Here is a 26,893-nt window from a genome sequence, read left to right on the forward strand (position 1 = left end):
GATCAATAAAAGCCTCAACAAGGCTTTAATAATGGTGGAAGAAACATGTTTAGCAATAGGAAGCCTTTTCTATCATCCTCTCAGCAACAGACAGAGAATTCTGAGCAAAGCCCCTCTAGCATAGCAAACATAGTCTCTGATCTATCTAAGGCCACTCTCAGTTTCATGAATGAAACAAGGTCCTCCATTAGAAATTTGGAGGCACAAGTGGGCCAGCTGAATAAAAGAGTCACTGAAACTCCTCCTAGTACTCTCCCAAGCAATACAGAAGAGAATCCAAAAAAAGAGTGCAAGGCCATAACCCTACTTGGTGTGGACGAACCTAGAAAGGAAGAGGAGGACGTGAATCTCAGTGAGGAAGACCTCATGGGACGTCCTCTGGACAAAAAGGAATTCCCATTTGAGGAACCTAAGGAATTTGAGACTCATTTAGAGACCATAGAGATTCCATTGAACCTACTTCTGCCATTCATGAGCTTTGATGAATATTCTTCCTTTGAGAAGGATGAAGATATTACGGAAGAGCAAGTTGCCAAGTACCTTGGAGCAATTATGAAGCTGAATGCCAAGTTATTTGGTAATGAGACTTGGGTGGATGAACTCCTCTTGCTCACCAATGAACTGAATGACTTGGCTAGGCAGACATTACCTCAAAAGAAACAAGATCCCGGTAAATTCTTAATTCCTTATACCATAGGCACCATGACCTTTGAGAAGGCTCTGTGTAACTTGGGGTCAAGTATAAACTTAATGCCACTCTCTATAATGGAGAAACTGAGAATCTTTGAGGTACAGGCTGCCAATTTCTCATTGGAGATGGCAGATAAATCTATGAAAAAGGCTTATAGACAGGTAGAGGACGTGCTAGTAAAGGTCAAAGGCCTTTACATCCCTGCTAATAATCCTAGACACTGGGAAGGATGAGGATGAATCCATCATCCTTGGAAGACCCTTCCTAGCCACAGCAAAAGCTGTTATTGATGTGGACAGAGGAGAGTTGATCCTTCAATTGAATGAGGACTACCTTGTGTTTAAAACTCAAGGATCCCCTTCTGTAACCATGGAGAGGAAGAAAGAAAAGCTTCTCTCAATACAGAGTCAAACAAAGCCCCCACATTCAAACTCTAAGTTTGGAGTTGGAAGGCCACAGCCAAACTCTAAGTTTGGTGTTGAGAGGCCACAGCCAAACTCTAAGTTTGGTGTTGGGAGGCCCCAACAATGCTCTGAGTATCTGTGAGGCTCCATGAGAGCCCACTGTCAAGCTATTGACATTAAAGAAGCACTTGTTGGGAGGCAACCCAATTTTTATTTATCTATGTTATTTCCTTTTTTTAGGTAAATGATCATGTGGAGTCATAAAAACTGCTGCAGAATTAAAGAAAAATCAAAAGCAGCATTAAAAATAGCACACCCTGGAGGAGAAACTTACTCGCGTTTAAACGCCAGTAAGGGTAGCAGAATGGGCGTTTAACGCCCAGTCTGGCACCATTCTGGGCGTTAAACGCCAGAAAGAAGCAACAAACTAACGTTAAATGCCAGAAATAGGTTGCAGCTTGGCATTTAACGCCAGGAAAGGAATAAAAGCTGGCGTTTAACGCCAGAAACAAGCAGCAGTCTGGCGTTAAACACCAGGATTGCACAATAAGGGCATTTTGCACGCCTAAAAGGACACATCTCTATAACACTCCACCCAAAACACCACTCACCAATCAAATCATATCCTCTTCCCTATATTCTCTTCACCAATCACCCCCACTCTCCTACTCCTTGGCCGAACCTATCTCTTCCTCTATCTCCTCCATTTTTCTTCTTATTCCCCTTCTTTCTTTCTTCTTTTGCTCGAGGACGAGCAAACCTTTTAAGTTTGGTGTGGTAAAAGCATTGCTTTTTATTTTTCCATAACCATTTATGGCACCTAAGGCTGGAGAAACCTCTAGAAAGAGGAAAGGAAAGGCAAAAGCTTCCACCTCCGAGTCATGGGAGATGGAGAGATTCATCTCAAAGGTCCATCGAGACCACTTCTATGAAGTTGTGGCCAAGAAAAAGGTGATCTCTATGCAATTCAGCTGGAAATTATCATAGAGGAAGACATCCTTATTGAAGAGGACAAGCCCATCACTAAGAAAAGGATGGAGCAAACAAGAGAGCCCACTCATGGACCTCAACAAGAGCATGAGGAATTCCCTCATCAAGAAATCCCTGAGATACCTCAAGGGATACATTTTCCTCCACACAACCATTGGGAGCAACTAAGGATAGGAGCACCAAAAGCGCTAAGGATGGAGAGAGAGATATAGAGAAGCTCAGGTGTTCCATTGGATCTTCAAGAGGAAGAACTAGCCGCCATCACTAAGGTGGACCCGTTCTTTAATTTTCTTGTTCTTATTTTTCTATTTTTTGAATTTGATGCTTTATGTGCTATCTATGTTTGTGTCTTCATTACATGATCATTAGTGTCTAGTATCTATGCCTTAAAGCTATGAATGTCCTATGAATCTTTCACCTCTCTTAAATGAAAAATGTTCCTAATCACAAAAGAACAAGAAGTACTTGGATTTCAAATTTTTGATGTGGTGGCAATACTTTTTGTTTTCTGAATGAATGCTTGAACAGTGCATATTTTTTATAGTAAAGTTTATGAATGTTAAAATTGTTGGCTCTTGAAAGAAGGATAAACAAAGAGAAATGTTATTGATAATCTGAAAAATCATGAAATTGATTCTTGAAGCAAGAAAAAGCAGTGAATAACAAAGCTTGCAAAAAAAAGTGGAAAAATTAAAAGAAAAAGAAAGAAAAAAAGCAAGCAAAAAAAGCCAATAGCCCTTTAAACCAAAAGGCAAGGGTAAAAAGGATCCAAGGCTTTGAGCATTAATGGATAGGAGGGCCCAAGGAAATAAAATCCAGGCCTAAGCGGCTAAATCAAGTTGTCCCTAACCATGTGCTTGTGTCATGAAGGTCCAAGTGAAAAGCTTGAGAGTATGTGGTTAAAGTCGTTATCCAAAGCAAAAAGAGTGTGCTTAAGAACTCTGGACTCCTCTAATTGGGGACTTTAGCAAAGCTAAGTCACAATCTGAAAAGGTTCACCCAGTTATGTGTTTGTGGCATTTATATTCCGGTGGTAATACTGGAAAACAAAGTGCTTAGGGCCACGACCAAGACTCATGAAGTAGCTGTGTTCAAGAATCAACGTACTAAACTAGGAGAATCAATAACACTATCTAAAATTTTGAGTTCCTATAGATGCTAATCATTCTGAATTTCAAAGGATAAACTGAGATGCCAAAACTGTTCACAAGCAAAAAGCTACTAGCCCCGCTCATCTAATTGGGACTAAGTTTCATTGATATTGTGAGATTCATTGTATATTCTCTTCTTTTATCCTATTTTTTTTCAGTTACTTGGGGACAAGAAACAATTTAAGTTTGGTGTTTTGATGAGCGGATAATTTATACACTTTTTGGCATTGTTTTTATTATGTTTTATTCACTTTTTAGTATATTTTTATTAGTTTTTAAGCAAAATTTACATTTCTGGACTTTAGTTTGAGTTTGTGTGTTTTTCTATGATTTCAGGTATTTTTTGGCTGAAATTGAGGGACCTGAGCAAAAATCTGATTCAGAGGCTGAAGAAGGACTGCTGATGCTGTTGGATTCTGAACTCCCTGCACTCGAAATGGAATTTTTGGAGCTACAAAAGTCTGAATGGCGTGCTCTCAATTGCGTTGGAAATTAGACATCCAGGGCTTTCCAGTAATATATAATAGTTTATACTTTTCTCGAGTTTAGATGACTCAAACTGGCGTTCAACGCCAGCTTTCTGCCCTATTCTGGCGTTAAACGCCAGAAACAAGTTGCAAGCTTGAGTCAAACGCCAAAAATAGGTTACAAACTAGCGTTTAACTCCAAAGAAGGCCTCTACATACGAAAGCTTCAATTCTCAGCCCAAGCACACATCAAATGGGCCTGGAAGTGGATTTCTGCATCATTTACTTATTTTTGTAAACCCTAGTAACTAGTCTAGTATAAATAGCACCTTTTACTATTGTATTAGACATCTTTTGATCATCTTTGGAACATCTTTTGATCACCTTTTGATCTCTTGATCACGTTTTGGGGGCTGGCCATTCGGCCAAGCCTAGACCTTGTTCTTATGTATTTTCAACGGTGGAGTTTCTACACACCAAAGATTACGGTGTGGAGCTCTATTGTTCCTCGAGTATTAATGCAAAGTACTATTGTTCTTCTATTCAATTCATGCTTATTCTTATTCTAAGATATCCATTCGCACACAAGAACATGATGAATGTGATGATTATGTGACACTCATCACCATTCTCACTATTGAACGCGTGATTGACAACCACTTCCATTCTACATGAAAACAAGCCTGAAGGTATATCTCTTGGGTTTCTAATCAACGATTCACATCGACTCCCCTCTGACAATGGGGCATCTGAATCTGAGATTAAAGTCTTCGTGGTATAAGCTAGAATCAATTGGCCGCGTTTTTGAGATCCGGAAAGTATAAACCTTGTCTGTGGTATTGCGAGTAGGATCTGGGAAGGGATGACTGTGACAAGCTTCAAACTTGCGATTGTAGGGCATAGTGACAGACGCAAAAGGATAGTAAATCCTATTCCACACAATCGAGAACCAACAGCTAATTAGCCATACGATATCTGTGCATGGTATTTTTCATCCGAGACGAGAAATCTGACAGTTGATTAGCCATACAGAAACCGTTGAGGACCATTTTCACTAAGAGGACAGGAAGTAGCCATTGACAACGGTGACACCCAATATACAGCTTGCCATAGAAAGGAGTATGACAGATTGGATGAAGGCAGTAGGAAAGCAGAGATTCAGAAGGAACAATGCATCTCCATATGCTTATTTGAAATTCCCACTAATGAATTACATAAGTATCTCTATCTTTATTTTATGCTTATTTATCTTTTAAATTATTAAAACTCCATAACCATTTGAATCCACCTAACTGAGATTTGCAAGATGACCATAGCTTGCTTCAAGCCGACAATCTCCGTGGGATCGACCCTTACTCACGTAAGGTTTATTACTTGGACGACCCAGTGCACTTGCTGGTTTGTTGTGCGAAGTTGTGAAAAAGAGTTGAGATTACAATTGTGCATACTAAGTTGTTGGCGCCATTGAGATCACAAATTTCATGCACCAAGTTTTTGGCACTGTTGTCGGGGAGCTACAGAAACCCAAAAGGCGCGCTCTCAATTGGGTTGGAAAGTAGACATCCAGGGCTTTCCAATATGAATCTCCGTAAGGTTTATTACTTGGATGACCTAGTGCACTTGCTGGTTAGTTGTGCGGAATTGTGAGAAAAGTGTTGAGATTACGATTGCGTGTACCAAGCTTTTGGTGCCGTTGTCAGAGATCACAATTTCGTGCACCAGTAGTATATAGAATAAGTCATTTTCACTTTCATTCATCTCCTTTGAGTGTGTTTAGCATGAGGACATGCTAGTGTTTAAGTGTGGGGAAATTGATGAATCCATATTTGATGATGATTTTTGGTTGGAATTGAATGGATTTCATCATATAAACTTGTACTTATTCCCTTGAATAGCATGCTTTTGAACTTTCATCCCAATTTGTGCTTGATTATGAAAATATGCTCTTTTGCGCCTACTTTAATCTATTTTATTCCATTTGCCTTCCATTCGATGCCTTGATGCTGTTTGTGAGTAATTTCAGGTGTATAAGGTAGGAATGGTTGGGAGAAAATTGAAGATGAGAATGCAAAGTAGAGGAAACATGAAGAATAAAAGGAGATGAGCCCAGAGACGTGTGTGTACGCACAAACCTGCATGCATACACACAGGCGCACAATCAGAGTGAGTGGATCGTTTCGAGTGCGTCGCGCGTCCATTTAAGCATCGCATAGTGTGCGTGCGCATAGCTTCTTGTGCGTACGCACAAGAAGAGATTTTCGCAAAGTGAGGTTTAGGGTTTTCTTGAATTGTGAATTTGGTTTCAAGCTTAATTTTACAAAAAGGTTTCAAGTTGCAAGGTTTTTATTTAAGAATAAATAATTTTAGTCTTTCGAAAATGGTTTGATATTGAACTTGTTTTGACTGTTTTCGAAAAATGTTACAAAAATTGGTATTTGTTTTAAGGAAAATTTTGAATTCTTGATGACGATAATCAGAGTGATGCAACAGAAGGAGAAAGGGAACATTGGCACGGTAGGACGATTTGATGGGGACATATCTTGTAACTCGAATTTTCGAGGGAAAAAATCTTTTTAAGGAGGGCATGATGTAAGAACCCGCTTTTTCATGTAAAACCATTTTAATAAAATAATTTTAAGTGCTCGAGATAGATTCAAAATTTAGAAGTTTTAATTTGAAAATAAAAAGGTGAAATTTGATTTCAATTAATTTTTCTGAGTTGGAAAATATATCTGTTTCAAAAAATTTTGTAAAAATGCGTACTGGCGCCTAAGTTGGCAGTACCGGCTCTAGTCTGTCCAGTACCGCATATTTTGGAAAACAATATTTTGAAGATTGATTTATTGTTTTGAAAGAGATAAAAATAATTTAGAATTTAAAACCTGGTACTAATCTTAAATGTTTTGGCCCAAAGTGGGGAAAACGGGCCAAAAATGCTAACGGGTTGGACTGGGTCCAAACTGGGCACAAGACCCAACATATATAAGCTCATTAAATGAGCTTTGAGCTCATTTCTTCTCCAAAAGAAAAGAGGGGCGCGGTTTTGAAGAGAGGAGAGGAAGAAGAGAGTGTACTATTCACCTCCACTTTTTGGGAGTCATAACTTTTGATCCGGAGTTCCGATTGACGAGCTGTTTGTGGCCACGCAAAGTTCTTGACGAGCTCTTCCTTTCTATTTAAGTTTTACTGATAAGAACTCAAAGATCAAATCCCAGATTTCTGCTTTAAGTTTCTGCACATTTTTGGGTTGGGGTTTTAAGCAAGTTTTGTGGTTATGCTTGTTTAGGTGATCTCTAGTAGCGGGTAATTATTGGATTTTATCCTTAATCTCGTTGGATAAGGTAAGATTCCACTAAATTCTTGTGTTTAGTTATTTTGTGTATCTTAGGTTTTGATTTGGTATATATATGTGATGTTAGATTGAGTTGTGGTGTTTGTTGGAGTTGGTTGAGGCCTTGGATCAAGCTTGGTGGCTTTATTTTGGTGTTTTGGTGCGATTGGAATCGGTCAAGATATGATTTCGGTTTCCTTTATGTAATATGTAATGTTCATGGACATTTAGGCTAGTTGACCCTAAGATAGGATTGAATGTGGTTGATGTATGAATAATTATAAGTGAATTAAAGTAAATTGTTGGTTGTGTTGGATGATTGTGGTTGATGATGATTGTTGGGAATTATTGGTATTGATAAGTATTTATGGTGATTTGTTACATTGATGAATAATGAGGATTATGAGAATTTAAGGTAATAAGTTAATGTAAATACGTGTGGTGGGTTGGGAAAAAAAAGATATTGATGATTATGATGTGTGATGATATATTATGATGATGAATGTGGGTTTTGAGTCTTATGGTTGGTGATAATATTGAATGATGTTGATTTGAGTTAATATTGCGAGAGGATGCATTATTGATGTTAAGCTATGATTGATGGTGGATGATAATTATGATGATGATGGGTGGTAAGTGAAGTGATTATGTATGGGAAATTATTGTTGATGTGTATGTTGAGTGTGATAATATGAATGTGGATAATTATTGATAATGTTGAGGTTAAGTGATGAGGATTTGAAGTAGTTATTGATGTTTGTTGTTGGTTAAAGATTATTTATGATGGTTTTGGATGTTGATGATTAAGAAATTTGATGGTATTGAGTGGTGTAATTGGGATATTATGGATGGTTGTGTTGAAAAAGGAACGGTATGGACCTTTATATTGTTTTAGTATTGTTTGGGTTGTGAATGGTTTGGTTTGAATTGTGAATTTTGGTGAAATTGAGGTTTTGAGGCTTTTGGTAAAAATGAATTTTTGGTGAACTTTGTCTAATCATAATTTTTCCTCAATTTTCAAAATTTGGGAATTTTGGTTTGGAAATAAAGATTATTGAAAACCCTTCGATTTGATATAAGGTTTGTAAAATTTGGTTTTATGTAGAGGAAGTTATGATCATTCAAAGATTGGTGTCGAAATCTGAAATTCTACAAAGTTGCAGAATTTTGTGATTTCTGGTATGTGCGTATGCATAGCCTTGTATACACGCACACACCAATGAAGTTTTACAACTTGTGCGAACGCACAGTCCTGTGCGTATGCACAAGTTGGGAAGGACCGTCTATTGGGGGCGCCAGCACAGGTTGTGCAAATGAACAAACCTTACAAGATTTGGTACCTGTACGCACACCCCTGTGCATACACACACTTTTAAAATCTTTCTGGGCGTGCACACGCACACCCCTGTGCGTACGCACACACCCTATTTTACAAATTTAAAATTTGTTTTTCAACTATTTCACCTTCCCAACAAGGTTGTAAGCTTTTATAACACCATTATAAGGCTTTTGGGATTAATTTTGAGTATGGAAATATGGGAAATAAGCTATGAGTTTTAGTTGATTATTATTTTGAAAAGTTAGCAGACGGAGGTCTAGGTCTCTTGTGTATGGAGGATGAGTTTAGTTGAGAGAGAAAGAAGAGTAGTGAACTTGGTGAGTACGGACAACGAATTGTGAAACTGATGAACTAATATGTTCGAAATGGAATTAAGAATTGATGATGGTTATTATGAGCTTGATGGATATTAAAGGAAAGTGTGCTAGCACTATATCCTTAGAATGTTGAGAATTGATAATTGAAAGTAATTTGAGATGAGAAATGGTGATGACTGGTGATGATTTGACGTTGATGGACTTGTTGGATGTGGATAGTGTGCCAGGCACTATATCCTTGGAATGATTTATGATGAAATAGATGTTGTTGTTGTTGTTGTTTTCCTTCTCCGCCGCAAGAGTGTGCTAGGCACTATATCCTCGGAATGAGCATGCAAGTGTGCCAGGCACTATATCCTCGGACAAAAGCGTGCCAGGCGCTATATCCTCAGATGTGGCAGAAAGGCGACATCCAAAAGAATGTGTCGGGTTGGCATTCATAGACCGACAAGTAATATCACGAGCCAATACGATAGACATTCATCATATCGCTTTGACTACTTGGGTTTGCCTAATTGTATAATATGCCTACTTGCTTCTTGAATTACTTACTATATGTGATTATTACTTGTGTATTACTTGTTTGCATTAATTGTGATTGTCTGGTGCTGAGGAGGTTAGGTAGGTGGTGGCGATGGGATCGCACGGAGGTTAGGTTGGCGAAGGCCGTAGGATACAGCGGTGTTATTAGTATTAGTTAGAATTCTCCTAAGTTTAGATCACTCGGTTTATGGTTTAAGTTCTTTATATATTTATTTATTTTGTTCTAAGCTTGAATATCCGTATGTGGTGTTAAGTTCTAGGATTGCCTTCGGCGTCCCGGGGCCTTACATCTTACATCATTGGGCACTGTTACCATACTGAGAACCTCTGATTCTCATTCCATACTTTGTTATTGTTTTCCATATGCAGGTCGTAATCTACTCCGGTGAGATTGCAGATATAGTGATAGAGAGGAGTATGGTTTGTCCTTGTTTATTTATGTTTTACATCGTCATAGTATTCTCTCACCTTTTGTATATTTATCTTTATGGCCTTAGAGGCTTATTTGAGAGATAGGTTGTATAAGGTGTTTTAACTCCAAAATTCTATATGTTTGTATATAACTAGTCGGCTTAAACTCCGCAAGCTGCGGCTAGTTCCCTATGATTATTATATTTATATATGTTTTATTCTCTCATACTTATACCTTGTATCTTATGCGTTAGCTTCGTGTGAACGTTTCATGCTTTTGTAATTCTGTCTTTGAGCTTAATCCTTCATCAGGCTTCTAGAATATATTATTTCCTTCTATATATAAATATGTATAGGCCATAGGACTGTTGTAACCTCTGATTAACCTTTGCTTTATGGCTAGAAGTAAGGCTTAGGGTAATTGGGGTGTTACATTTGATCTGCTAAAGGTATTTCAGGCTTTTTTATGCAAATTTTTTATGCTCTTTAATCAATTCTTTATAATGAAAGTAGTAGTTGAAAATGACAATCAAGTTAGATTGGAGCATGGTTATCAAATCTCAATTCACATCAGGAATTGTTACGCAAATTATGAAAATAATTGATAAAATTTCCAACATAGAGACATCATAAGTCACATTTAATATTAAATTTTTTAAATAAATAAATTTTATTAATTTATATGTGCAGATTTTAAAAAATGTGAATATAAATTGTATTGATTTCCAAAATTCCTGGTCATTTGAATTTTTTCAGATTTGAGATATGAAAATTGCGAGGATAATGATTTGGTTTGAATTTTAATCTATTGGATATTTAGGTTTAGTTGGTCTGTGTGCTATTTCGTTATTCTTTAAAAGAGTTTGTATTTTCCTGTTTGCGTATCTTCTCAACTCTTGGGATTTACTTTATAATTAAATAAGGTATTGAGAAAGATTATTACGATATATATTTTGGTTCTGTTGTGTAATCTTGTGATGGTACATATATTTCATGGATAAAGCCTAAAATAAAATTTCGTTGATAATTCTCTAATGGATAGTCATCTATATATGGTTTGAAAGCGTTTAATGTTAACTTTATTTCATGTCTTAATCTTCTACTAATGCGTGGTTATTTTTGTTTCTCCTTTGTAGATTTTTTTTATCTGTTTGGTCTCATGAAACATGGTGTCATCGAGTTTGGAGAATTTGTCCGATCATTGGGTGTATTTCACCCAGATGCATCTATGGAAGGCAAGATTAACTGTAAGATAGAACCATTACCTAATAATGATTCATATTCATACCTCATATCTTCTTTTTCCTCCCTCAAGAATCATATGCATGATTTATTATATTCGACTGCATAAATGATTTATATTCAATTATTTATCATTGTATTAAGTTACTTATAATAATTTTGCAGTTGCTTTTTGGTTATGTGATCTAAGGCAGACAGGGTATATTGAACCTGAAGAGGTAGAGTGATTTTTCTATTTCCTTTTAGCAAATCAGCATTAAGTATTAGCGGCTAATATTCCTTGCTCTTTGAAATATATGAATCTTCTATTATTATTGTTAGTTTCAATATTTTGTATGCATATATTATCAAAAAGAAATTTGCAATCATGGTTAAAATTGAAAATTTAAATACTTGTGATCCTTAGAACTTGAAATCAGTAATGCATATTTTATCTAATCCTTTTCAATATGTTTGGATTCAGCTCCTCCCCTCCCTCAATTATGAATGCTATGTTGGTTAGTGGTTGTCATGCTAGACAGGATTAAGTAATTTTCAGTTAGAGAGAAAACTATTCTATTTTTATAATTGTTATGACATAAGAATAACTTAGGGTTTACTCATAAATAATTTGAGCTTTCTTAGTTGTGCCTTAATTAACATAATGTAAAGTGCTTTGAGGAAAAAACTTCAGTTTAATTATGAACAATTATTTAGTAGATTTTGAAGGCATTCGATTATTAAAACATGTTTGATTATTTTAGAATCATCACAATTTTTGTTATACTGATTTCAAAACTCATGTACAAATATAACAAGAAGGCTCTAGAAATAAAAAAGAATAAAAAATAGCGACAAGAATCATATAACGTGAAGTCTTTCTTATTAACGTATATATGATTGGGAGATTCAGTGAAGTCTTTCCCATGATCATCATTTACAAAAGAAAATTCTATAACGTAAAGTCAGAAGCATACTAATTTAAGCAAGGTAATTGTATATTTGTGTTGTTCTTGTCACTCTCTACATACTTCCTATCTATCAGACTTTCTATTATTTTCTTTATGTTTGTGGGTTTTATTGGAAATTTGAGTTGTTTCAAAAAAGGATTGTAATCAGAAATAAGTTTAATTTGTTATTTTATTGGACTTTGATATTCATATACGTGTGAATATATTCATTTATTTCATTATTCTATTAAACTTTGTTATTCTAGTAATTCTTCATTTAATTAAATTTATTTTATCTTTGGCAGACTAGCTACCTACTCTTTCTCAAATATAGAACATTATAATTCAGGTTTCAATCTTGACTTCCAAATTATTAATGACGATGGAGAGTTAAAAAGTGACCAAGACTAATGAGAAATCTATTTATTATTGTATTCCATCTCTGATGTGGAGGTTTTTTTTTTCATAATTGAATATAATTATTTTTCGTTATAGAATTAATAATTTAACTAAAAGGATTTTACTTTTTTCTCGGGATGAAGAAAATAAGGAAAGTGATTATAGTATTTGGAATAACAATTTCACTAAATTGTTGCTCCACAATAGGCATCATAAGGACTTTACTATCATAATTATGCTGAATCTGAACACTTAATATTCTAATTTCACAGGGCTTATGTTTCATTGGCAATATTATTTTTAGGTGCCACCTTTTTCTTGCAGTTACAATAGATAGATTAGATCATTATATGAGAGAACTCCAAATTAGAAGAAAGACTGTTGTGGTAATGAAAAAATTGGAGGCAACTAAAGTATTGAAAAAAGAAAGAGACAAATCAAAAGTGAAACTATACAGCTTGAATCTAATCTCAAGTCTAAATAGAGGATATGGTATGTATTATGTAAGCACTTTATTGTTTGATTATAGGCTTTAGGCTATTCCTTTTTCTAATTTGCATTTTTTTTGTATAGTCAACTAAATTGCACATTTATACCGACATATATCCATGTTTTGAAGATAAATATAGAAGCTAAATTGTAAATTTCAACGGTCATAAAGGCTGTTTTCAAGAGTTTAGAGTTTTTTTCACCATTAACAGTTTTCAAAATAAAATCAAAAAGTCTATCTTTTTTCCTTTATAGTTATGTTATCCTTTGATCTTTACGGTATTGGGGTTTAAACCTACTATTTTGTAATATATAGTCTGAAAATTTTTTTAATTGCTGTGAATATATTTTTGTTATTTTTTATGGCTTCAAAAATTAACTAAATATATTGGATCCTTTTAGTATTCACTGATCACTATCAATTACCTACGGGTATTATTTTTCATTTTCATTTTCATTGGTTACTCTAAATATATTTGTTTTAATATTTGTTTTAGTTAGATTTTAATTTTAATTCTCAAGATAGCCTTAATTCTAGAATTTTTCAAGAACTTGAAGCTCAATTAGTTAAAGAGAATGATGAGTGTAAAAGGTATTATATCTTGATTTTTAATTAATAATTTCTTACGTTGATTATTCATTGCAACAATGTTTCTTTTCCTGATATTTTTCTTTTTTCCAATGAAAAATTCAGAATCAATTCGAGAATAAAGAAGTTTATTAGAGTGCACAAAATGAGTTAAATAAACACTATTATAAGAAAATTATCTCTTTTATATAGGGTTAAAATTTTTTTCTTAATATATTGGTATAATTTCTTTTTTCATAGTGATTTGATCTTGTGAATTGTGAGTGTTTCTCTATTGATATTTGATACTTTAAAATTTTTACATCATACTTTGCTTCACTTTTATTTATTTTTTGTGTTCTTCCCTCCCACTTCTATATTCCTCTTAAATTTTATTTTTTATTTCTACCAAATTCTCTTTGGTATAAGCTTTTACTACTATTAGCAGTAGTTGGATTCTCAAAGCAATTTTTGGTTCACTATGAGTTTTAGCAAGAAGTGAGATGTGGCCATTTTAAGTACACTTGCTCTGTCAATAGTAAAAAAAGACCTTCAAGGGCCATAAGGTTGCTATCAAAAGCGAAGGTTATGTTATTTTTATTTTTATTATTAAAACTTTGATTTTGATTGGTTATTGAATTTCATATTTTTAGAGTTTTGGTAAAGGTCTCAGTTTTTATTTACATACAATTTTTTTCTTTTTCACAGTGGATCCTCAAAAGTTAATATTGTACTAGAGTTTGTTATAAATACTCTTCAACTATAGTTTCACTAATTTTTTTCTCTCATATTAATTTGTTTATTTGATAATTTATTGGATAAATCGTACTCTCTCATATATAATTTTTTTAATTTGGATTATGGTATCATAAACATTTTTAACATTTATATTTATCTAAATTTTTTGCACAGAAAAAAATTGATAGTCAAATTTAACTTTTTATCTTTTTTTTTTTTGCCACTTAAAATAATGTGTTGTAAGTTACTGTTATTTTAATTGTAATCTGTTAGTATATGGTTACATTTATTTATCAATTGTGTTTTTCTAGAATTTTTTTGGATGTGTATTGAATTACATAATATTATAATTTTGTTGACAGGCTGAGTGCTGATTTATTATATGCATGAATAATATATTTCCTTAAAGAAAATGTTTATTTAGATGTTTGTATTTAGAAATTTACTTTCTGGGGTCAGATTGAGCTTATTTGAGTTTGTTTTTGTTTTGAACTGAAATAGAAATTTGAATAGAAAATTTTTCATATTTAGAAGAAGCTACCTGAAATGTGAAAAATCATAATGAAAGTTCATGATGTTTGTATTTTGTAGAATATCCTGAACATGATGTTTATGTGTCTTTTTAAAAACATAGATAGATTTAGATTGAAATTTTGTTCTATTTGTATGTTCTTTTGTTTAGATTTCTGTTTGTATTATTATCATTTATTTAATTGATTTTTAGCCATAAATAGTTTTGGCTTGAAATTTTGTTCTACTTGTGAAAAGATTAATCGAAACCTTTTTTTTCATTCTTTTTTGTGGTCTTTGGTTGCTGAGGAATGAACAATGTGTTGTGAGAATCAAATACTATGTTAATAAGTGAATTTTTTTCTGGTGAGATGATTGTTTTATATAAATTATGTTGAATTTGTTCTCTTTTATGTGGTTTTATAATTATTTTTTGATAAGTTAAAGTACATGTTTACTTCTAATTCTCTCTTATGTGTTGTTTAAAAAAGTATGGTTTCACTGGACATTTGTTTTGTTGAGTTTTCTCTTTTATTTAATGTTGTTTTATTTTGTTTTTTGTCTTTATTTCTTTATTTATTTATTTTTTTATTCTATGTGAATGATTTCTTTTATCTAAAATGTTATCTATCGCGAGAGAGCTTTTCATTTCATTTTCTCTTTATGTTATGCATCTTCATTGTTATTTTTTAGTGGTCTGCAACTATTGTGTTCTGGACTTGTGGTTATTATTTCATTACTTGAAATTGTTTGTTTATATTTTCAGGCGTTAGTCATGATTCGGCTAGACATAACTGAATAAATTGAGTGGCATACACTGAGCAAGTTGATAGGATCGCCAGCTTACTGATACTCAGGTTTGTGAATGTTACTATAAACCTTAATTTACTAAACATTTTTACATGAATCTCCCATTTCTTCCTTTCCTGCATCTTCTCCAAGTAAACACGCTATTGGTGTCCTTATTTTTATATTTGTTGTTTGTGAAACTGGATCTGACAGGATCGGCAGGTTTTATTTAAAAATGCATTGGTGTTGATGACTTCAAATACAGGGTCTAGTGCCATTTCTAAGGGATGGCACAACTTCATAGGTTTCTTGATTCAAGATGACAAGATACCATCATATAGTGCCTTGAAATCGATGATAATGGAAGAATTGAGAAAGTATCTTAGTATAGAATTACTCAACAGGATAGATAAAGTGGTAGTGTTTCAGCCCCTTGAAAAGTCACAGGTTGGTTCAGTTGTGGTTGAGTCTAAGTCCATCAATTAGTTTTCTTTCAAAGTCCAATTATTTCCAGTTTTCACATATAAACACCCTAAGAATTTTAACTAAAACTAATATCTCTTCATTTTAAAAACTTGGTAATGCAAAAAATCTAAAGTTGTTAATAACTACCGGCCTTCTTTTAATTAAAAAATTACTAAGGTTTAAAAACTAAGAAAGAATAAGTTGTCTTTCAATATTTTAAAATCACAAATTAGTCATTTTATACAAAGTTCATATATATAAAGGGAATGACTACTATGTCAGCTTTTATTTGATATCTTCTGTATCTTTAGGGTTATTTTTTTGTTTTTTTTATGAGCCTTAGTCTTTTGTTTATTTCTTTATTTCTTGATTGAATGATTTATTTCTTTTTTTTTCTGTTTCTGTGGGGGTAAATGTTAGAAATTATTAGTAATATACGAGGTCCATGTTAATTTTATAAGTATCATGAACATTTTTCTTTTTCTGATTTTGTGTACTAAAAGAAATTCAGTCAGAGTTAGTTTTTTTTCTTCTAATTAAAATTGTGTGTTTTAACTTACTAACCGGATTTCATTTGTATAATAAGCACTGTTGTTGTGAATTTTATATATAAATATATATATGAACACCACTTGAGTTTTAGTTGGATGCTATTTAGATTTTTTTTTCTTTTTTTCACTCACCCCTTCTTTCATTGTGGAGAAGCAGCTTATGGCTTGGGAGAAGCTTTTTGAGAAAGTTAAAGTATGTAACACTACTACTTGCTTATTTTTATATAAATTATGTTTTTGTTTTTTTATGTAGTTTAATAATATTTATTTTTTTTATAACATGTGAAAGTTCATAAGTGTATAATAAATAAGTAGAATGTTGTTTAAAGAAAAATTTTTGAAAAATTTTGAAAATTTTTTACAAGTGATACATTTTTATGCATTTAATTTCAAAAAGCTTCTGTGGTAAAAAGTGAAATATTCTATAAAAATCAATGCAATGCACTTTTTTTCTATAAGTTTATTTAATTTCTATAAGAAATATTCTCTCAAATATTCTATAACAAACAAGTTAATGCATTTATAGGGTTCAATTTTAGCTGTTAGTTTTTTTAATTTATATTTTTGAAAAGTCGTCATGTGTTTTGTAACTATTTTATTTTGTTTTTGTTTTGTTTCTCTAATTTTTTATTTTTATCTTCTTGATTATTTATTTTATAGATACATATTTTATTTTTCTCTTTTTTTAAATAAATTAATAAGAAGCTCATCCTTATTTGTATTATCAACACCACTTGAATTGTACTTGGATGTTATTTACATTTAATTATTTATTTTTTATAATGTGGAGTGCAATTGATCGAGCTATTTTTATGAGTTTTAGTAATATATTTAGATAGTTGTGGTTTATTTTTTTCTGGTAGTCGTGATTTTTGCTAAAAAAATATTATCTCCTGCATAATTTTTTAATTTTATTAGATTTTCAAGAAACTTATATTTAGAAGTAGTGAAATGTAGTGGGTAATGGCATTTTCAATTTCAAATAACCTTTTGTCCTTTTTCTCCTATTTCTTATTGTTATTATTGAAAGTTGTTCATATTTTTTAATTGTAAAATGTTAGTATATGAAGTTTACATATCATCGTCATCATGTATTCTATGGTTTCTTTGTTTTTGTTTTTTCAAATCACTGTGGGTTTTTTTTTATGATTGTTTTCTGTTAATCAATTTTTATTTTTTTATTTGTATGTTTATTGAGTGTTTGGGAAATTAAGGAGTTTAGTTAATTGGTTTTGTGCTTTGGAAAAGAACAAATTACTTGTTTGTCAGAAAGTGTCAAAAATTTTGTTCTAATAACTAAGCAATTGAGACTGAAGTTTTATATTCTTTTTTTGGACTATTATTTTTGCTCGCTGAAAATATAGCTCAAGTTTATAGCATTCGATTTTTTGTTTTAACGAACATGAAATTTGAAATCTTTTAGTTGTGAAAAAATTAATTCAAACTTTTTTTCTTCTTTGTGGTCTTTGGTTGTTGAGAAATAAACACTCATTTATGAGAATCAAATACTATAATTTATAGATCAACCATGTTGATTTCTTCGAAGTTTCTGAACTTTAAATTAGAAGATTGATCATTAAATATTATAGTTCAACTAGATGTCTTGGAATTAAACATTATATCATTTAAAAAAAAATCAACCATGTGTCTAAATACTTGCTTATTTTTTGTATTTGGCATGCATGATAATAATAAGAAGTTGTCAACTATAATTCAACAACTTGATAGAAGAAAATGAATTACTCTACAGTTAATTATTTTGTTTTTTTGTTAAATAATCTGTTTTGTGTTCTTATTTTGCAAAAACATGGTTATATGTTTAGTTTGGATTATTCTTAGGATTGATTAGTCTATCAATTTGGAGTGATAATATAATATAATCTAATAAATTTAAAATTACTATTTTTGATTATTTGATTTTTATTTTTTTAACAGCTTTTAGAAAATTTTGTTAGCTATCACTCATTGAGTCTGTGACGAATACCAAGAATGAAACTCCAGTTAAGAGAGCTTATGACGGGTTATTGTTGATTTAGGATAGGATTTTGAATCTCAGGTTTATAATCAACTCTCCACAACTAGAAGTCTAGAAGTATTGAAAGGGTAGCGATAAACAGATTTACGTGTAGAGAACTTCCATAAGCTCACTGAATCTTAGTGACTTTAATTTTGAACTGCAATTTCTGTTATTTTAAGCATACTAATTGATACTTGATATTTTTCTATGCTGCAAAACAAGACTTAGATTGGTTGGTTAGTGATAATATTTGGAAGATGACGGTTCAAATAGAAAATATGATGGTATTGGAAGTTCTATTTATTTAAAGGTGAATTGAGATTTTATTGTATCAAATTTTCCACGCTTTTAAAGCATCTTAAATGCCATACTTTTTTTTACACATGTCATACAGTTTGTTGCATTAAGTTATGATAAAATTGTTATATACAAGGCTTAAGATAATAGACGAATATATAAATTGGTGTGGTGGGCAATAATTTTTGTGTATTGTAAGTTTGCTGTTGCCGAGATTTCTATTTGTTCTATTAAATCTTGTGTGGTAGTGACCTTATGATTTTCACACTTCAAATGTTGTGCTAATGTTGGTAGTGACCTTGATTCTTCTGTACATACATGACTCTTCACAAGAAAAACAGAGAAAGAGGTTTTAGAACCAATAAATTGATCACCGGTCGTCATGACAATACTTGTAGTATGGATCCTGATTTTGGTGCCACTAATGGAAACTTCTAAGAGGAAGGTTTATGCCAAAAATTTCAATTATTTATGGTCTATTAATTACTATATTTAACATACGGGTTGGATTTGTTGTGCTATAGAATTTTAAAGGTATTTTTTGATTGCATTCTTACATTTTTCCTTAAAACATTAAATGATCTAGAACATCAGTTAATTTATTCAAAAAAATTGTAAAAATTGGATTTGTTCTTCATGTATTTTGTCTCAGAAGATTGAATTTCTAATACAAATATATACAGCATCATATTCCATTTTTTGTGATAGTATGATATTATTAGTATTTTAATTTTTTGTCCTATATTAGCAAAATTAAAATTTATTTTCTAAAATATCCTTATGAAGGCAATACGTTTACGCTTCATGTTTATTTTATATGTACTTGATTATTCTATTTCAATTTATACCAAATTAATTATCAGAAACCTGTAAAATCAGTTGTTGATCACAACAAATATATTTTTTACTTTTGATGTTTATTTAAGATTTTCTGATTTTTTTAATTGAAGTAATTAGTTTTTAAAACACATGATTAGGTATATATTGCATATTAGATTGGCATAATTATATAAATAAAAAAGGATAATTCAAATTTTGAATTGGCATGGTTATAAAGAAAAATAATCTTAATAGTTAATTAGTAAGATAAACTTAATAGTTAATTTTATTTTTATATTATAATAAATTTATCTAATTTTTTTTGAAGACATACACATTCGTGGCTTGTTTCTTTTAGTCATTCACTTTATTGTGTTGGACTTTTTTTTTCAAAAAAAAAATGACATATGAAAACAATCTAAATGTGTGACTAATATTTTATTCTATTTTTTATAACAAGAGTCTGCTTCAAGTCAACCACCGTTAGCTTCTATTTTTTAAAAGATAGAGTTTGAATATTAGTGGCCATAATAAAAAAAATTATAAACATAAAGTTAGAAATGCATAATTTTAAAATCCTAATTAATATTCTCTGCATTCATTTCAAAGATCGATTTATAAAGATTAAAGTAACAAAGTGGACCGCATGCCAGCACTAAGCATAAGCATAATCATAATCATAATATTATTATAACATTCAGATAAACTTTATTACCCAAATTAATTAGTTGATGTCAATGAACTATAACTCAAATGGTAGTCTTCTATTCTCATCTAAAAGTCTTGAGTTCGAGTCTCATTTTTAACTTTAGAAAAATATTAATTAATTGATGCCGCATATATCTGTAAATATTTTTTCCATAAAATAGAAATTAAACTTTTCATTGCATCCAAAATCAAGGGCTTAATGCGAAGAAGAACCGGTTAAGTACGATTTTGGTTCCTAAAGTAGAGGTTGAAAATTTATTTGGTTTCCGACCTTTTTTTGCTAAAAAATGTCCCAAAAGTTTAAGTTAATTTTAAAATCATCATTTTTACCAAGATTTCAATTTTTATGGGAAGGGGGAAGGGGGAATCACTCGCCGCTATGCTTTGCATCACCACCGAAACCACTGTCCACCACCGTCCACCGCCGCTGCTGCTCCTCTCTATCATCGCACCAGTACAACCGCAGTTCGTTGGTGTCACTGTTGGCTTGGATTCGCATCAGTATCATTGCCGCTTGAGGTCATGCCAGCGCCGCCGCGGTAGTGGCCTTCCTCTGCTTGCGTCGCGCCGCCGGCATTCTACCCGTCGCCTCACTGTTCTCCTTCATGTCTTGTTGCGCTTTGTTTTTTATGATAGGCATTCACTTTGCTTCGCGTCACTTCCCGCTGAATTTGTTGAATATTTTTTTATTTGTTGATTTTGTTAATTACATTATTTCTGATTCTGATTTTATTATTGTTGATGATTCTATCTGCTTCTATGGTTCTGCTCCTCTTTCTTCTGCTTCTGATTCTGATTTCATTATTCATTGTTGTTGTTGATATTTCTGTTTGTTTCTGCTTCTATTTCTTTTGTTGCTGTTGTTCTTTGGAGAGAGAGAGTGATGCTTTTGCTTCTACTTCTATGGTTCTTTTGTTGTTGTTCTTTGGAAAGAGATATTGATGCTTCTATTTCTTTTGTTTCTTCTGCTTCTGCTTTTTTTATGTTTATTACATTGTTTTATTATTGTTGTTGCTGATGCTTTGATGAAGATGAAGAAAAAAGAAGTAGAGATGAAGAGATGATGCTGTTATGGGGAAAGGGAAAGGGGAAGGGGAAGGAGAAGAGTATTTTGGTCTGAAGGACGATTTTAAAATTAAGTTAAACCTTTGGGACCATTTTTTAGTGAAAAAAAGTCTAGGGACAAAATAAATTTTCAGCCCCTTCCTTAGGAACCAAAATCGTACTTAACTCGAAGAAGAACTATTTAGATGTGTTCTCGTATTTAGAAGGCGGAATATTCTCAAATGGAAAAAATTTGGCTGCTGGCCAAAAGCTAATTGTAGAACAGAGAATTGATGGCAACTTATTGGCCTTAAGCGAATAAATGCTATAGCATGTAAAATGGCATGCCCCAAGTAGAGGTTGGGAGATTTGTTCTCATAAGTAAGAGTCTAACAATCAATTGGAGCCGTTTAATAAATGACTCTGCTAATCCATTTTGTGAATGAACATAAGCTACTGGATGTTCATCACTTATATCATTGACCATACAACAAGCATTGAAAGCTTGAGAGGTAAATTCATCAGCATTATTAAGATGAATTGTTTTGATTGGATTTTCTGAAAGCTGTGTTTTGAGTCGAATAATTTGATCAAGTAATCTCGTAAATTCTAGGTTGCGAGATAATAATAAGCACTCATATGACCATCTCGAGGATGCGTCTATTAAGAACGTAAAGTATCTAAAGGATCCATATGGTGGATGAATTAGTCCACATATATCTCCTTGAATTCTTTTTAAAAATTCAGGGGACTTAAACTTGATTTGTACTAGTGATGGCCTTACAATTAATTTTTCTTGAGAACATGCAGCACAACAGAATTCACTAGATTGAAGAACTCTCTGACTCTTTAGTGAATGTGCATGGTTGTTTTCAATAATTCTTTGTATCATGGTTATTCCAAGATGTCCCAATTGATCATGCCAAATTATGAATTCATTTGGGATAGTAAACTTCTGGTTTTCAATGGCATGTGATTCAATTGCACTGATTTTAATATAATATAACCCAGAAGAAAGTGAGAGTAACTTTTCTAATATAACATTTTTATTTAAATCATGAGTTGTGATACATAAGTACTCATGATTTTCTTTATTCATTATTTCAATATGATGATATCCATTTTGGCGAATATCTTTAAAACTCAACAAGTTCTTTAGAGACTTAGTAGATAATAGTATATTAATTATTATGAATTTTGTTCCTCCGGAAAACAAAATTATAGCTCTTCCGGAGCCTTCTATCATATTACCTGAGTCAATAATGATATTAGTACATTCTTCTTTTGGTACAAAATGAGTAAAATATATATTACTTTTGAGAATGGTATGCAAACTTACAATATCCGCAAGACAAACATCTTCATTATATGTCATTGCCATTTTCTTCAAACACAAATAATAATAAAATGAGTAAAAGTGCATGCACAGTAAAATTATATTTTTTATTAGAATTGTTTTCTAAGAGGTACTGTACATAGAAATAATAATAATAATAAAAGTTTTTAGTATATTATATTATTTCTATGTACAGTACCTCTTAGAAAACAATTCTAATAAAAAATATAATTTTACTGTGCATGCACTTTTACTCATTTTATTATTATTTGTGTTTGAAGAAAATGGCAATGACATATAATGAAGATGTTTGTCTTGCGGATATTGTAAGTTTGCATACCATTCTCAAAAGTAATATATATTTTACTCATTTTGTACCAAAAGAAGAATGTACTAATATCATTATTGACTCAGGTAATATGATAGAAGGCTCCGGAAGAGCTATAATTTTGTTTTCCGGAGGAACAAAATTCATAATAATTAATATACTATTATCTACTAAGTCTCTAAAGAACTTGTTGAGTTTTAAAGATATTCGCCAAAATGGATATCATCATATTGAAATAATGAATAAAGAAAATCATGAGTACTTATGTATCACAACTCATGATTTAAATAAAAATGTTATATTAGAAAAGTTACTCTCACTTTCTTCTGGGTTATATTATATTAAAATCAGTGCAATTGAATCACATGCCATTGAAAACCAGAAGTTTACTATCCCAAATGAATTCATAATTTGGCATGATCAATTGGGACATCTTGGAATAACCATGATACAAAGAATTATTGAAAACAACCATGCACATTCACTAAAGAGTCAGAGAGTTCTTCAATCTAGTGAATTCTGTTGTGCTGCATGTTCTCAAGAAAAATTAATTGTAAGGCCATCACTAGTACAAATCAAGTTTAAGTCCCCTGAATTTTTAAAAAGAATTCAAGGAGATATATGTGGACTAATTCATCCACCATATGGATCCTTTAGATACTTTACGTTCTTAATAGACGCATCCTCGAGATGGTCATATGAGTGCTTATTATTATCTCGCAACCTAGAATTTACGAGATTACTTGATCAAATTATTCGACTCAAAACACAGCTTTCAGAAAATCCAATCAAAACAATTCATCTTAATAATGCTGATGAATTTACCTCTCAAGCTTTCAATGCTTGTTGTATGGTCAATGATATAAGTGATGAACATCCAGTAGCTTATGTTCATTCACAAAATGGATTAGCAGAGTCATTTATTAAACGGCTCCAATTGATTGTTAGACTCTTACTTATGAGAACAAATCTCCCAACCTCTACTTGGGGCATGCCATTTTACATGCTATAGCATTTATTCGCTTAAGGCCAATAAGTTGCCATCAATTCTCTGTTCTACAATTAGCTTTTGGCCAGCAGCCAAATTTTTTCCATTTGAGAATATTCAGGTGTGCGATATATGTTCTAATTGCCCTACCTTATCGCACCAAAATAGGACCTCAAAGAAAATTGAGGATATATGTTGGATATGTCTCTCTCTATAGTGAGGTATCTTGAGATACAAACTGAAGATGTATTTAAAACCTAATTTGCAGATTGTCATTTTGATGAATCAAAATTTTCAACATTAGGGAGAGAGAATAAGCTTCTTGAAAAGGAACTTAATTGAAACGCATCATTCTTGATGCATTTAGATCCTCGATCAAAGTAATATAAAGTAGAAGTTTAAAAGATTATACATTTGCAAAGAATAGCAAATGAATTGACTGATGCATTTTTTGATATGAGAAGGATAACCAAATCCTACATACCAGCTGTAAATGCCTCAATTCAAATTGATGTTCCAGTTGGACAAATAGCTACTGAAACGGGTACACGACAGAAGCGTAGTAGACCAACTAGTTCCAAAAATAAAAATTGTTGAAAAAAAGAGAGGTATTTGATATTACCAAGAAAAATGGTACTCTTGTTGAAAAAGATAAAGACATAGAAAAGACATCAAGAAGTGCCTAAAATTCTAATATAGTGTTGATGCTAGAAGATGTTTAGGTACCTAAAAATTCTAAAAATTGTGAAAATGATGAGAGATTGCGATAAATTACGTCTTTACAGGAAAAAATAGAACCTAAATAAAATAATTATCAATGAAATATTTGTATATAATGTGACATTGCACATCATGCATGAAAATAAGGATCTTGAGCCAAGAACAGTCGAAGAATGTCGACAAAAGAATGATTGGCTATAATGGGAAGAAGCTATAAAGCAAGTTGCGAGTGTTTTTGGCTCAGGAGTTTAATCCAATATATTCTGTCATCATGTGGACTGATTAATCATAAAATAACTCCAACTATTCTGTTTGAAGATAATATAGCATGCATTGTTTAACTTAAGGGTAGATACATCAAAGGTGATAGAACAAAATATATTTCTCCCAAATTCTTCTTCATTCATGACTTTCAAAATCAAGGAACAATTGCTGTCCAACAAATCCACTCAAATGATAATCTAACAGATTTATTTACAAAGTCACTTTCAAAATCCTCCTTTGAAAGATTGGTACATTAGATTGGGATGTGCCGATTTCGAGATATTAAATAATGTCGACAAGAGGGGAAGACGGTACTTTTTTTTCTTAGTATGGTTTTTCTCTCTATTGGGTTTTTCTTGACAAGGTTTTTAATGAGACAATCCTCATCACAAAGGATATTGTACTCTATTTTTTTCACTAAAATTTTTTTCCATTGGATTTTTCTTTAATAAAGTTTTAACAAGGCATAATTCTAAATAGACATCTAAAGAGGAGTGTTGTGATAAAGAGGATGCCCATCATTTAATGACTTTGACAGCTAACCTTTTCAATAGAGAAGTTCAGTCTATCAAGACAAGACTAAAGTTAATTACTTTTGAAAGTATAATTTTTGAATGTATATAAATAGAAGTATTGCATGAAACAAAGTACACACAACAAACACTCCTCTCTCTCTTGTTACGCTGCAACATAATTAGTATGCAAAAAGTTTGGTAACAAAAACTTTTCAGCCATAATTAGCCAAAACTTTCCATAATTTACTTCATTTATATAACTTAATAATATTTTAATTTTCTATCTCACTCTCTTATCAATCTACTTATCATATTCTTATCAGTCCCACTTATTAATGATATTAATTATAATATCATATCCCAAACTATTAGACATTCTTGTAATCACTATTTAATATTTCCTATTATAATTTGAATGTTATAATGTCATATGATTCTCTCTCTAATGCTTAATAAATAGATACCATCGGAATGGCATCTTTGGAGAGAGGTTCAAATCTTAGATTTAAGAATACAATAATCACTAATAACAATTACAAACGGCAATAATATTAATTAAATGATTTTAATTGTAATTGATTTTTATTTCCTTTAATTCATTTATTTTTATGGCAAACGTTGACAAATATGAAAGCTTGGTTTTAATAGGTCTTTCATTGTTAATTTGGACCATGAAGGTTGTTTATTCCCTCCAGTTAAAAATTACAACTCTATTTAAATTACAAGTACAATTGGAATTGAACAAGGAAATTTACAAGGAGTTGAAGAATAATTTGAACAACAGACAAACTCACCCGATGAGATTATTGTCCATCAATCAATTTTCGAGAATATGAAAGACTACACTAGCTTTGATGAGGTATGGTAATAAACTAATTTAATTTTTTTTATATATGTGCATCTATAATTATATTGTACTAACTAAGTTCATACACATAGCATTCATAAGTTCATATACATAACATGCATAATTATATACAACTAACATCTAAAATTTAAATTCATGTTTATTAGATATTACATCCATACATATATTATTTTTTAGTTACTGCATAAGTAACTATCAAATTAACACAGATATTTTTAAATTTTTTCATAATTGAATTTGAAAAAATGTCAAATTCTTAAATTAATTTATTCAGTTGATAAATTTACTCATAACATCCATAAATTCATACACATAACATCGATAATTTCATATTAATAACATCCATACTTTTGTACTCATAACATTCATATTTTCATACATATAATGTCTATAATTAATAATTTTTTATAATTAATATTACCAAATTTTAAATTATGTGTCTTTTAATATGACGAGTTAATAATTATTTTTAATTTTTTAATATTTTTATATCTTATCTTTTATTTTTTATTTTCTAATAGTTTATATGTAAAATATGAGTTGTGTAGTAGAAATTGTTAAAATTTTTAAATTTAACCTCCATAATTTCCATAAAAAAATTGCATTTTAATGGATAATAATCTGAGTGAGGAATTTTAGGGATTTAATTTGGAAGAAACTGAAAT

The sequence above is a fragment of the Arachis duranensis genome, chromosome 1 (assembly GCF_000817695.3).
Source record: "Arachis duranensis cultivar V14167 chromosome 1, aradu.V14167.gnm2.J7QH, whole genome shotgun sequence".
NCBI lineage: Eukaryota > Viridiplantae > Streptophyta > Magnoliopsida > Fabales > Fabaceae > Arachis > Arachis duranensis.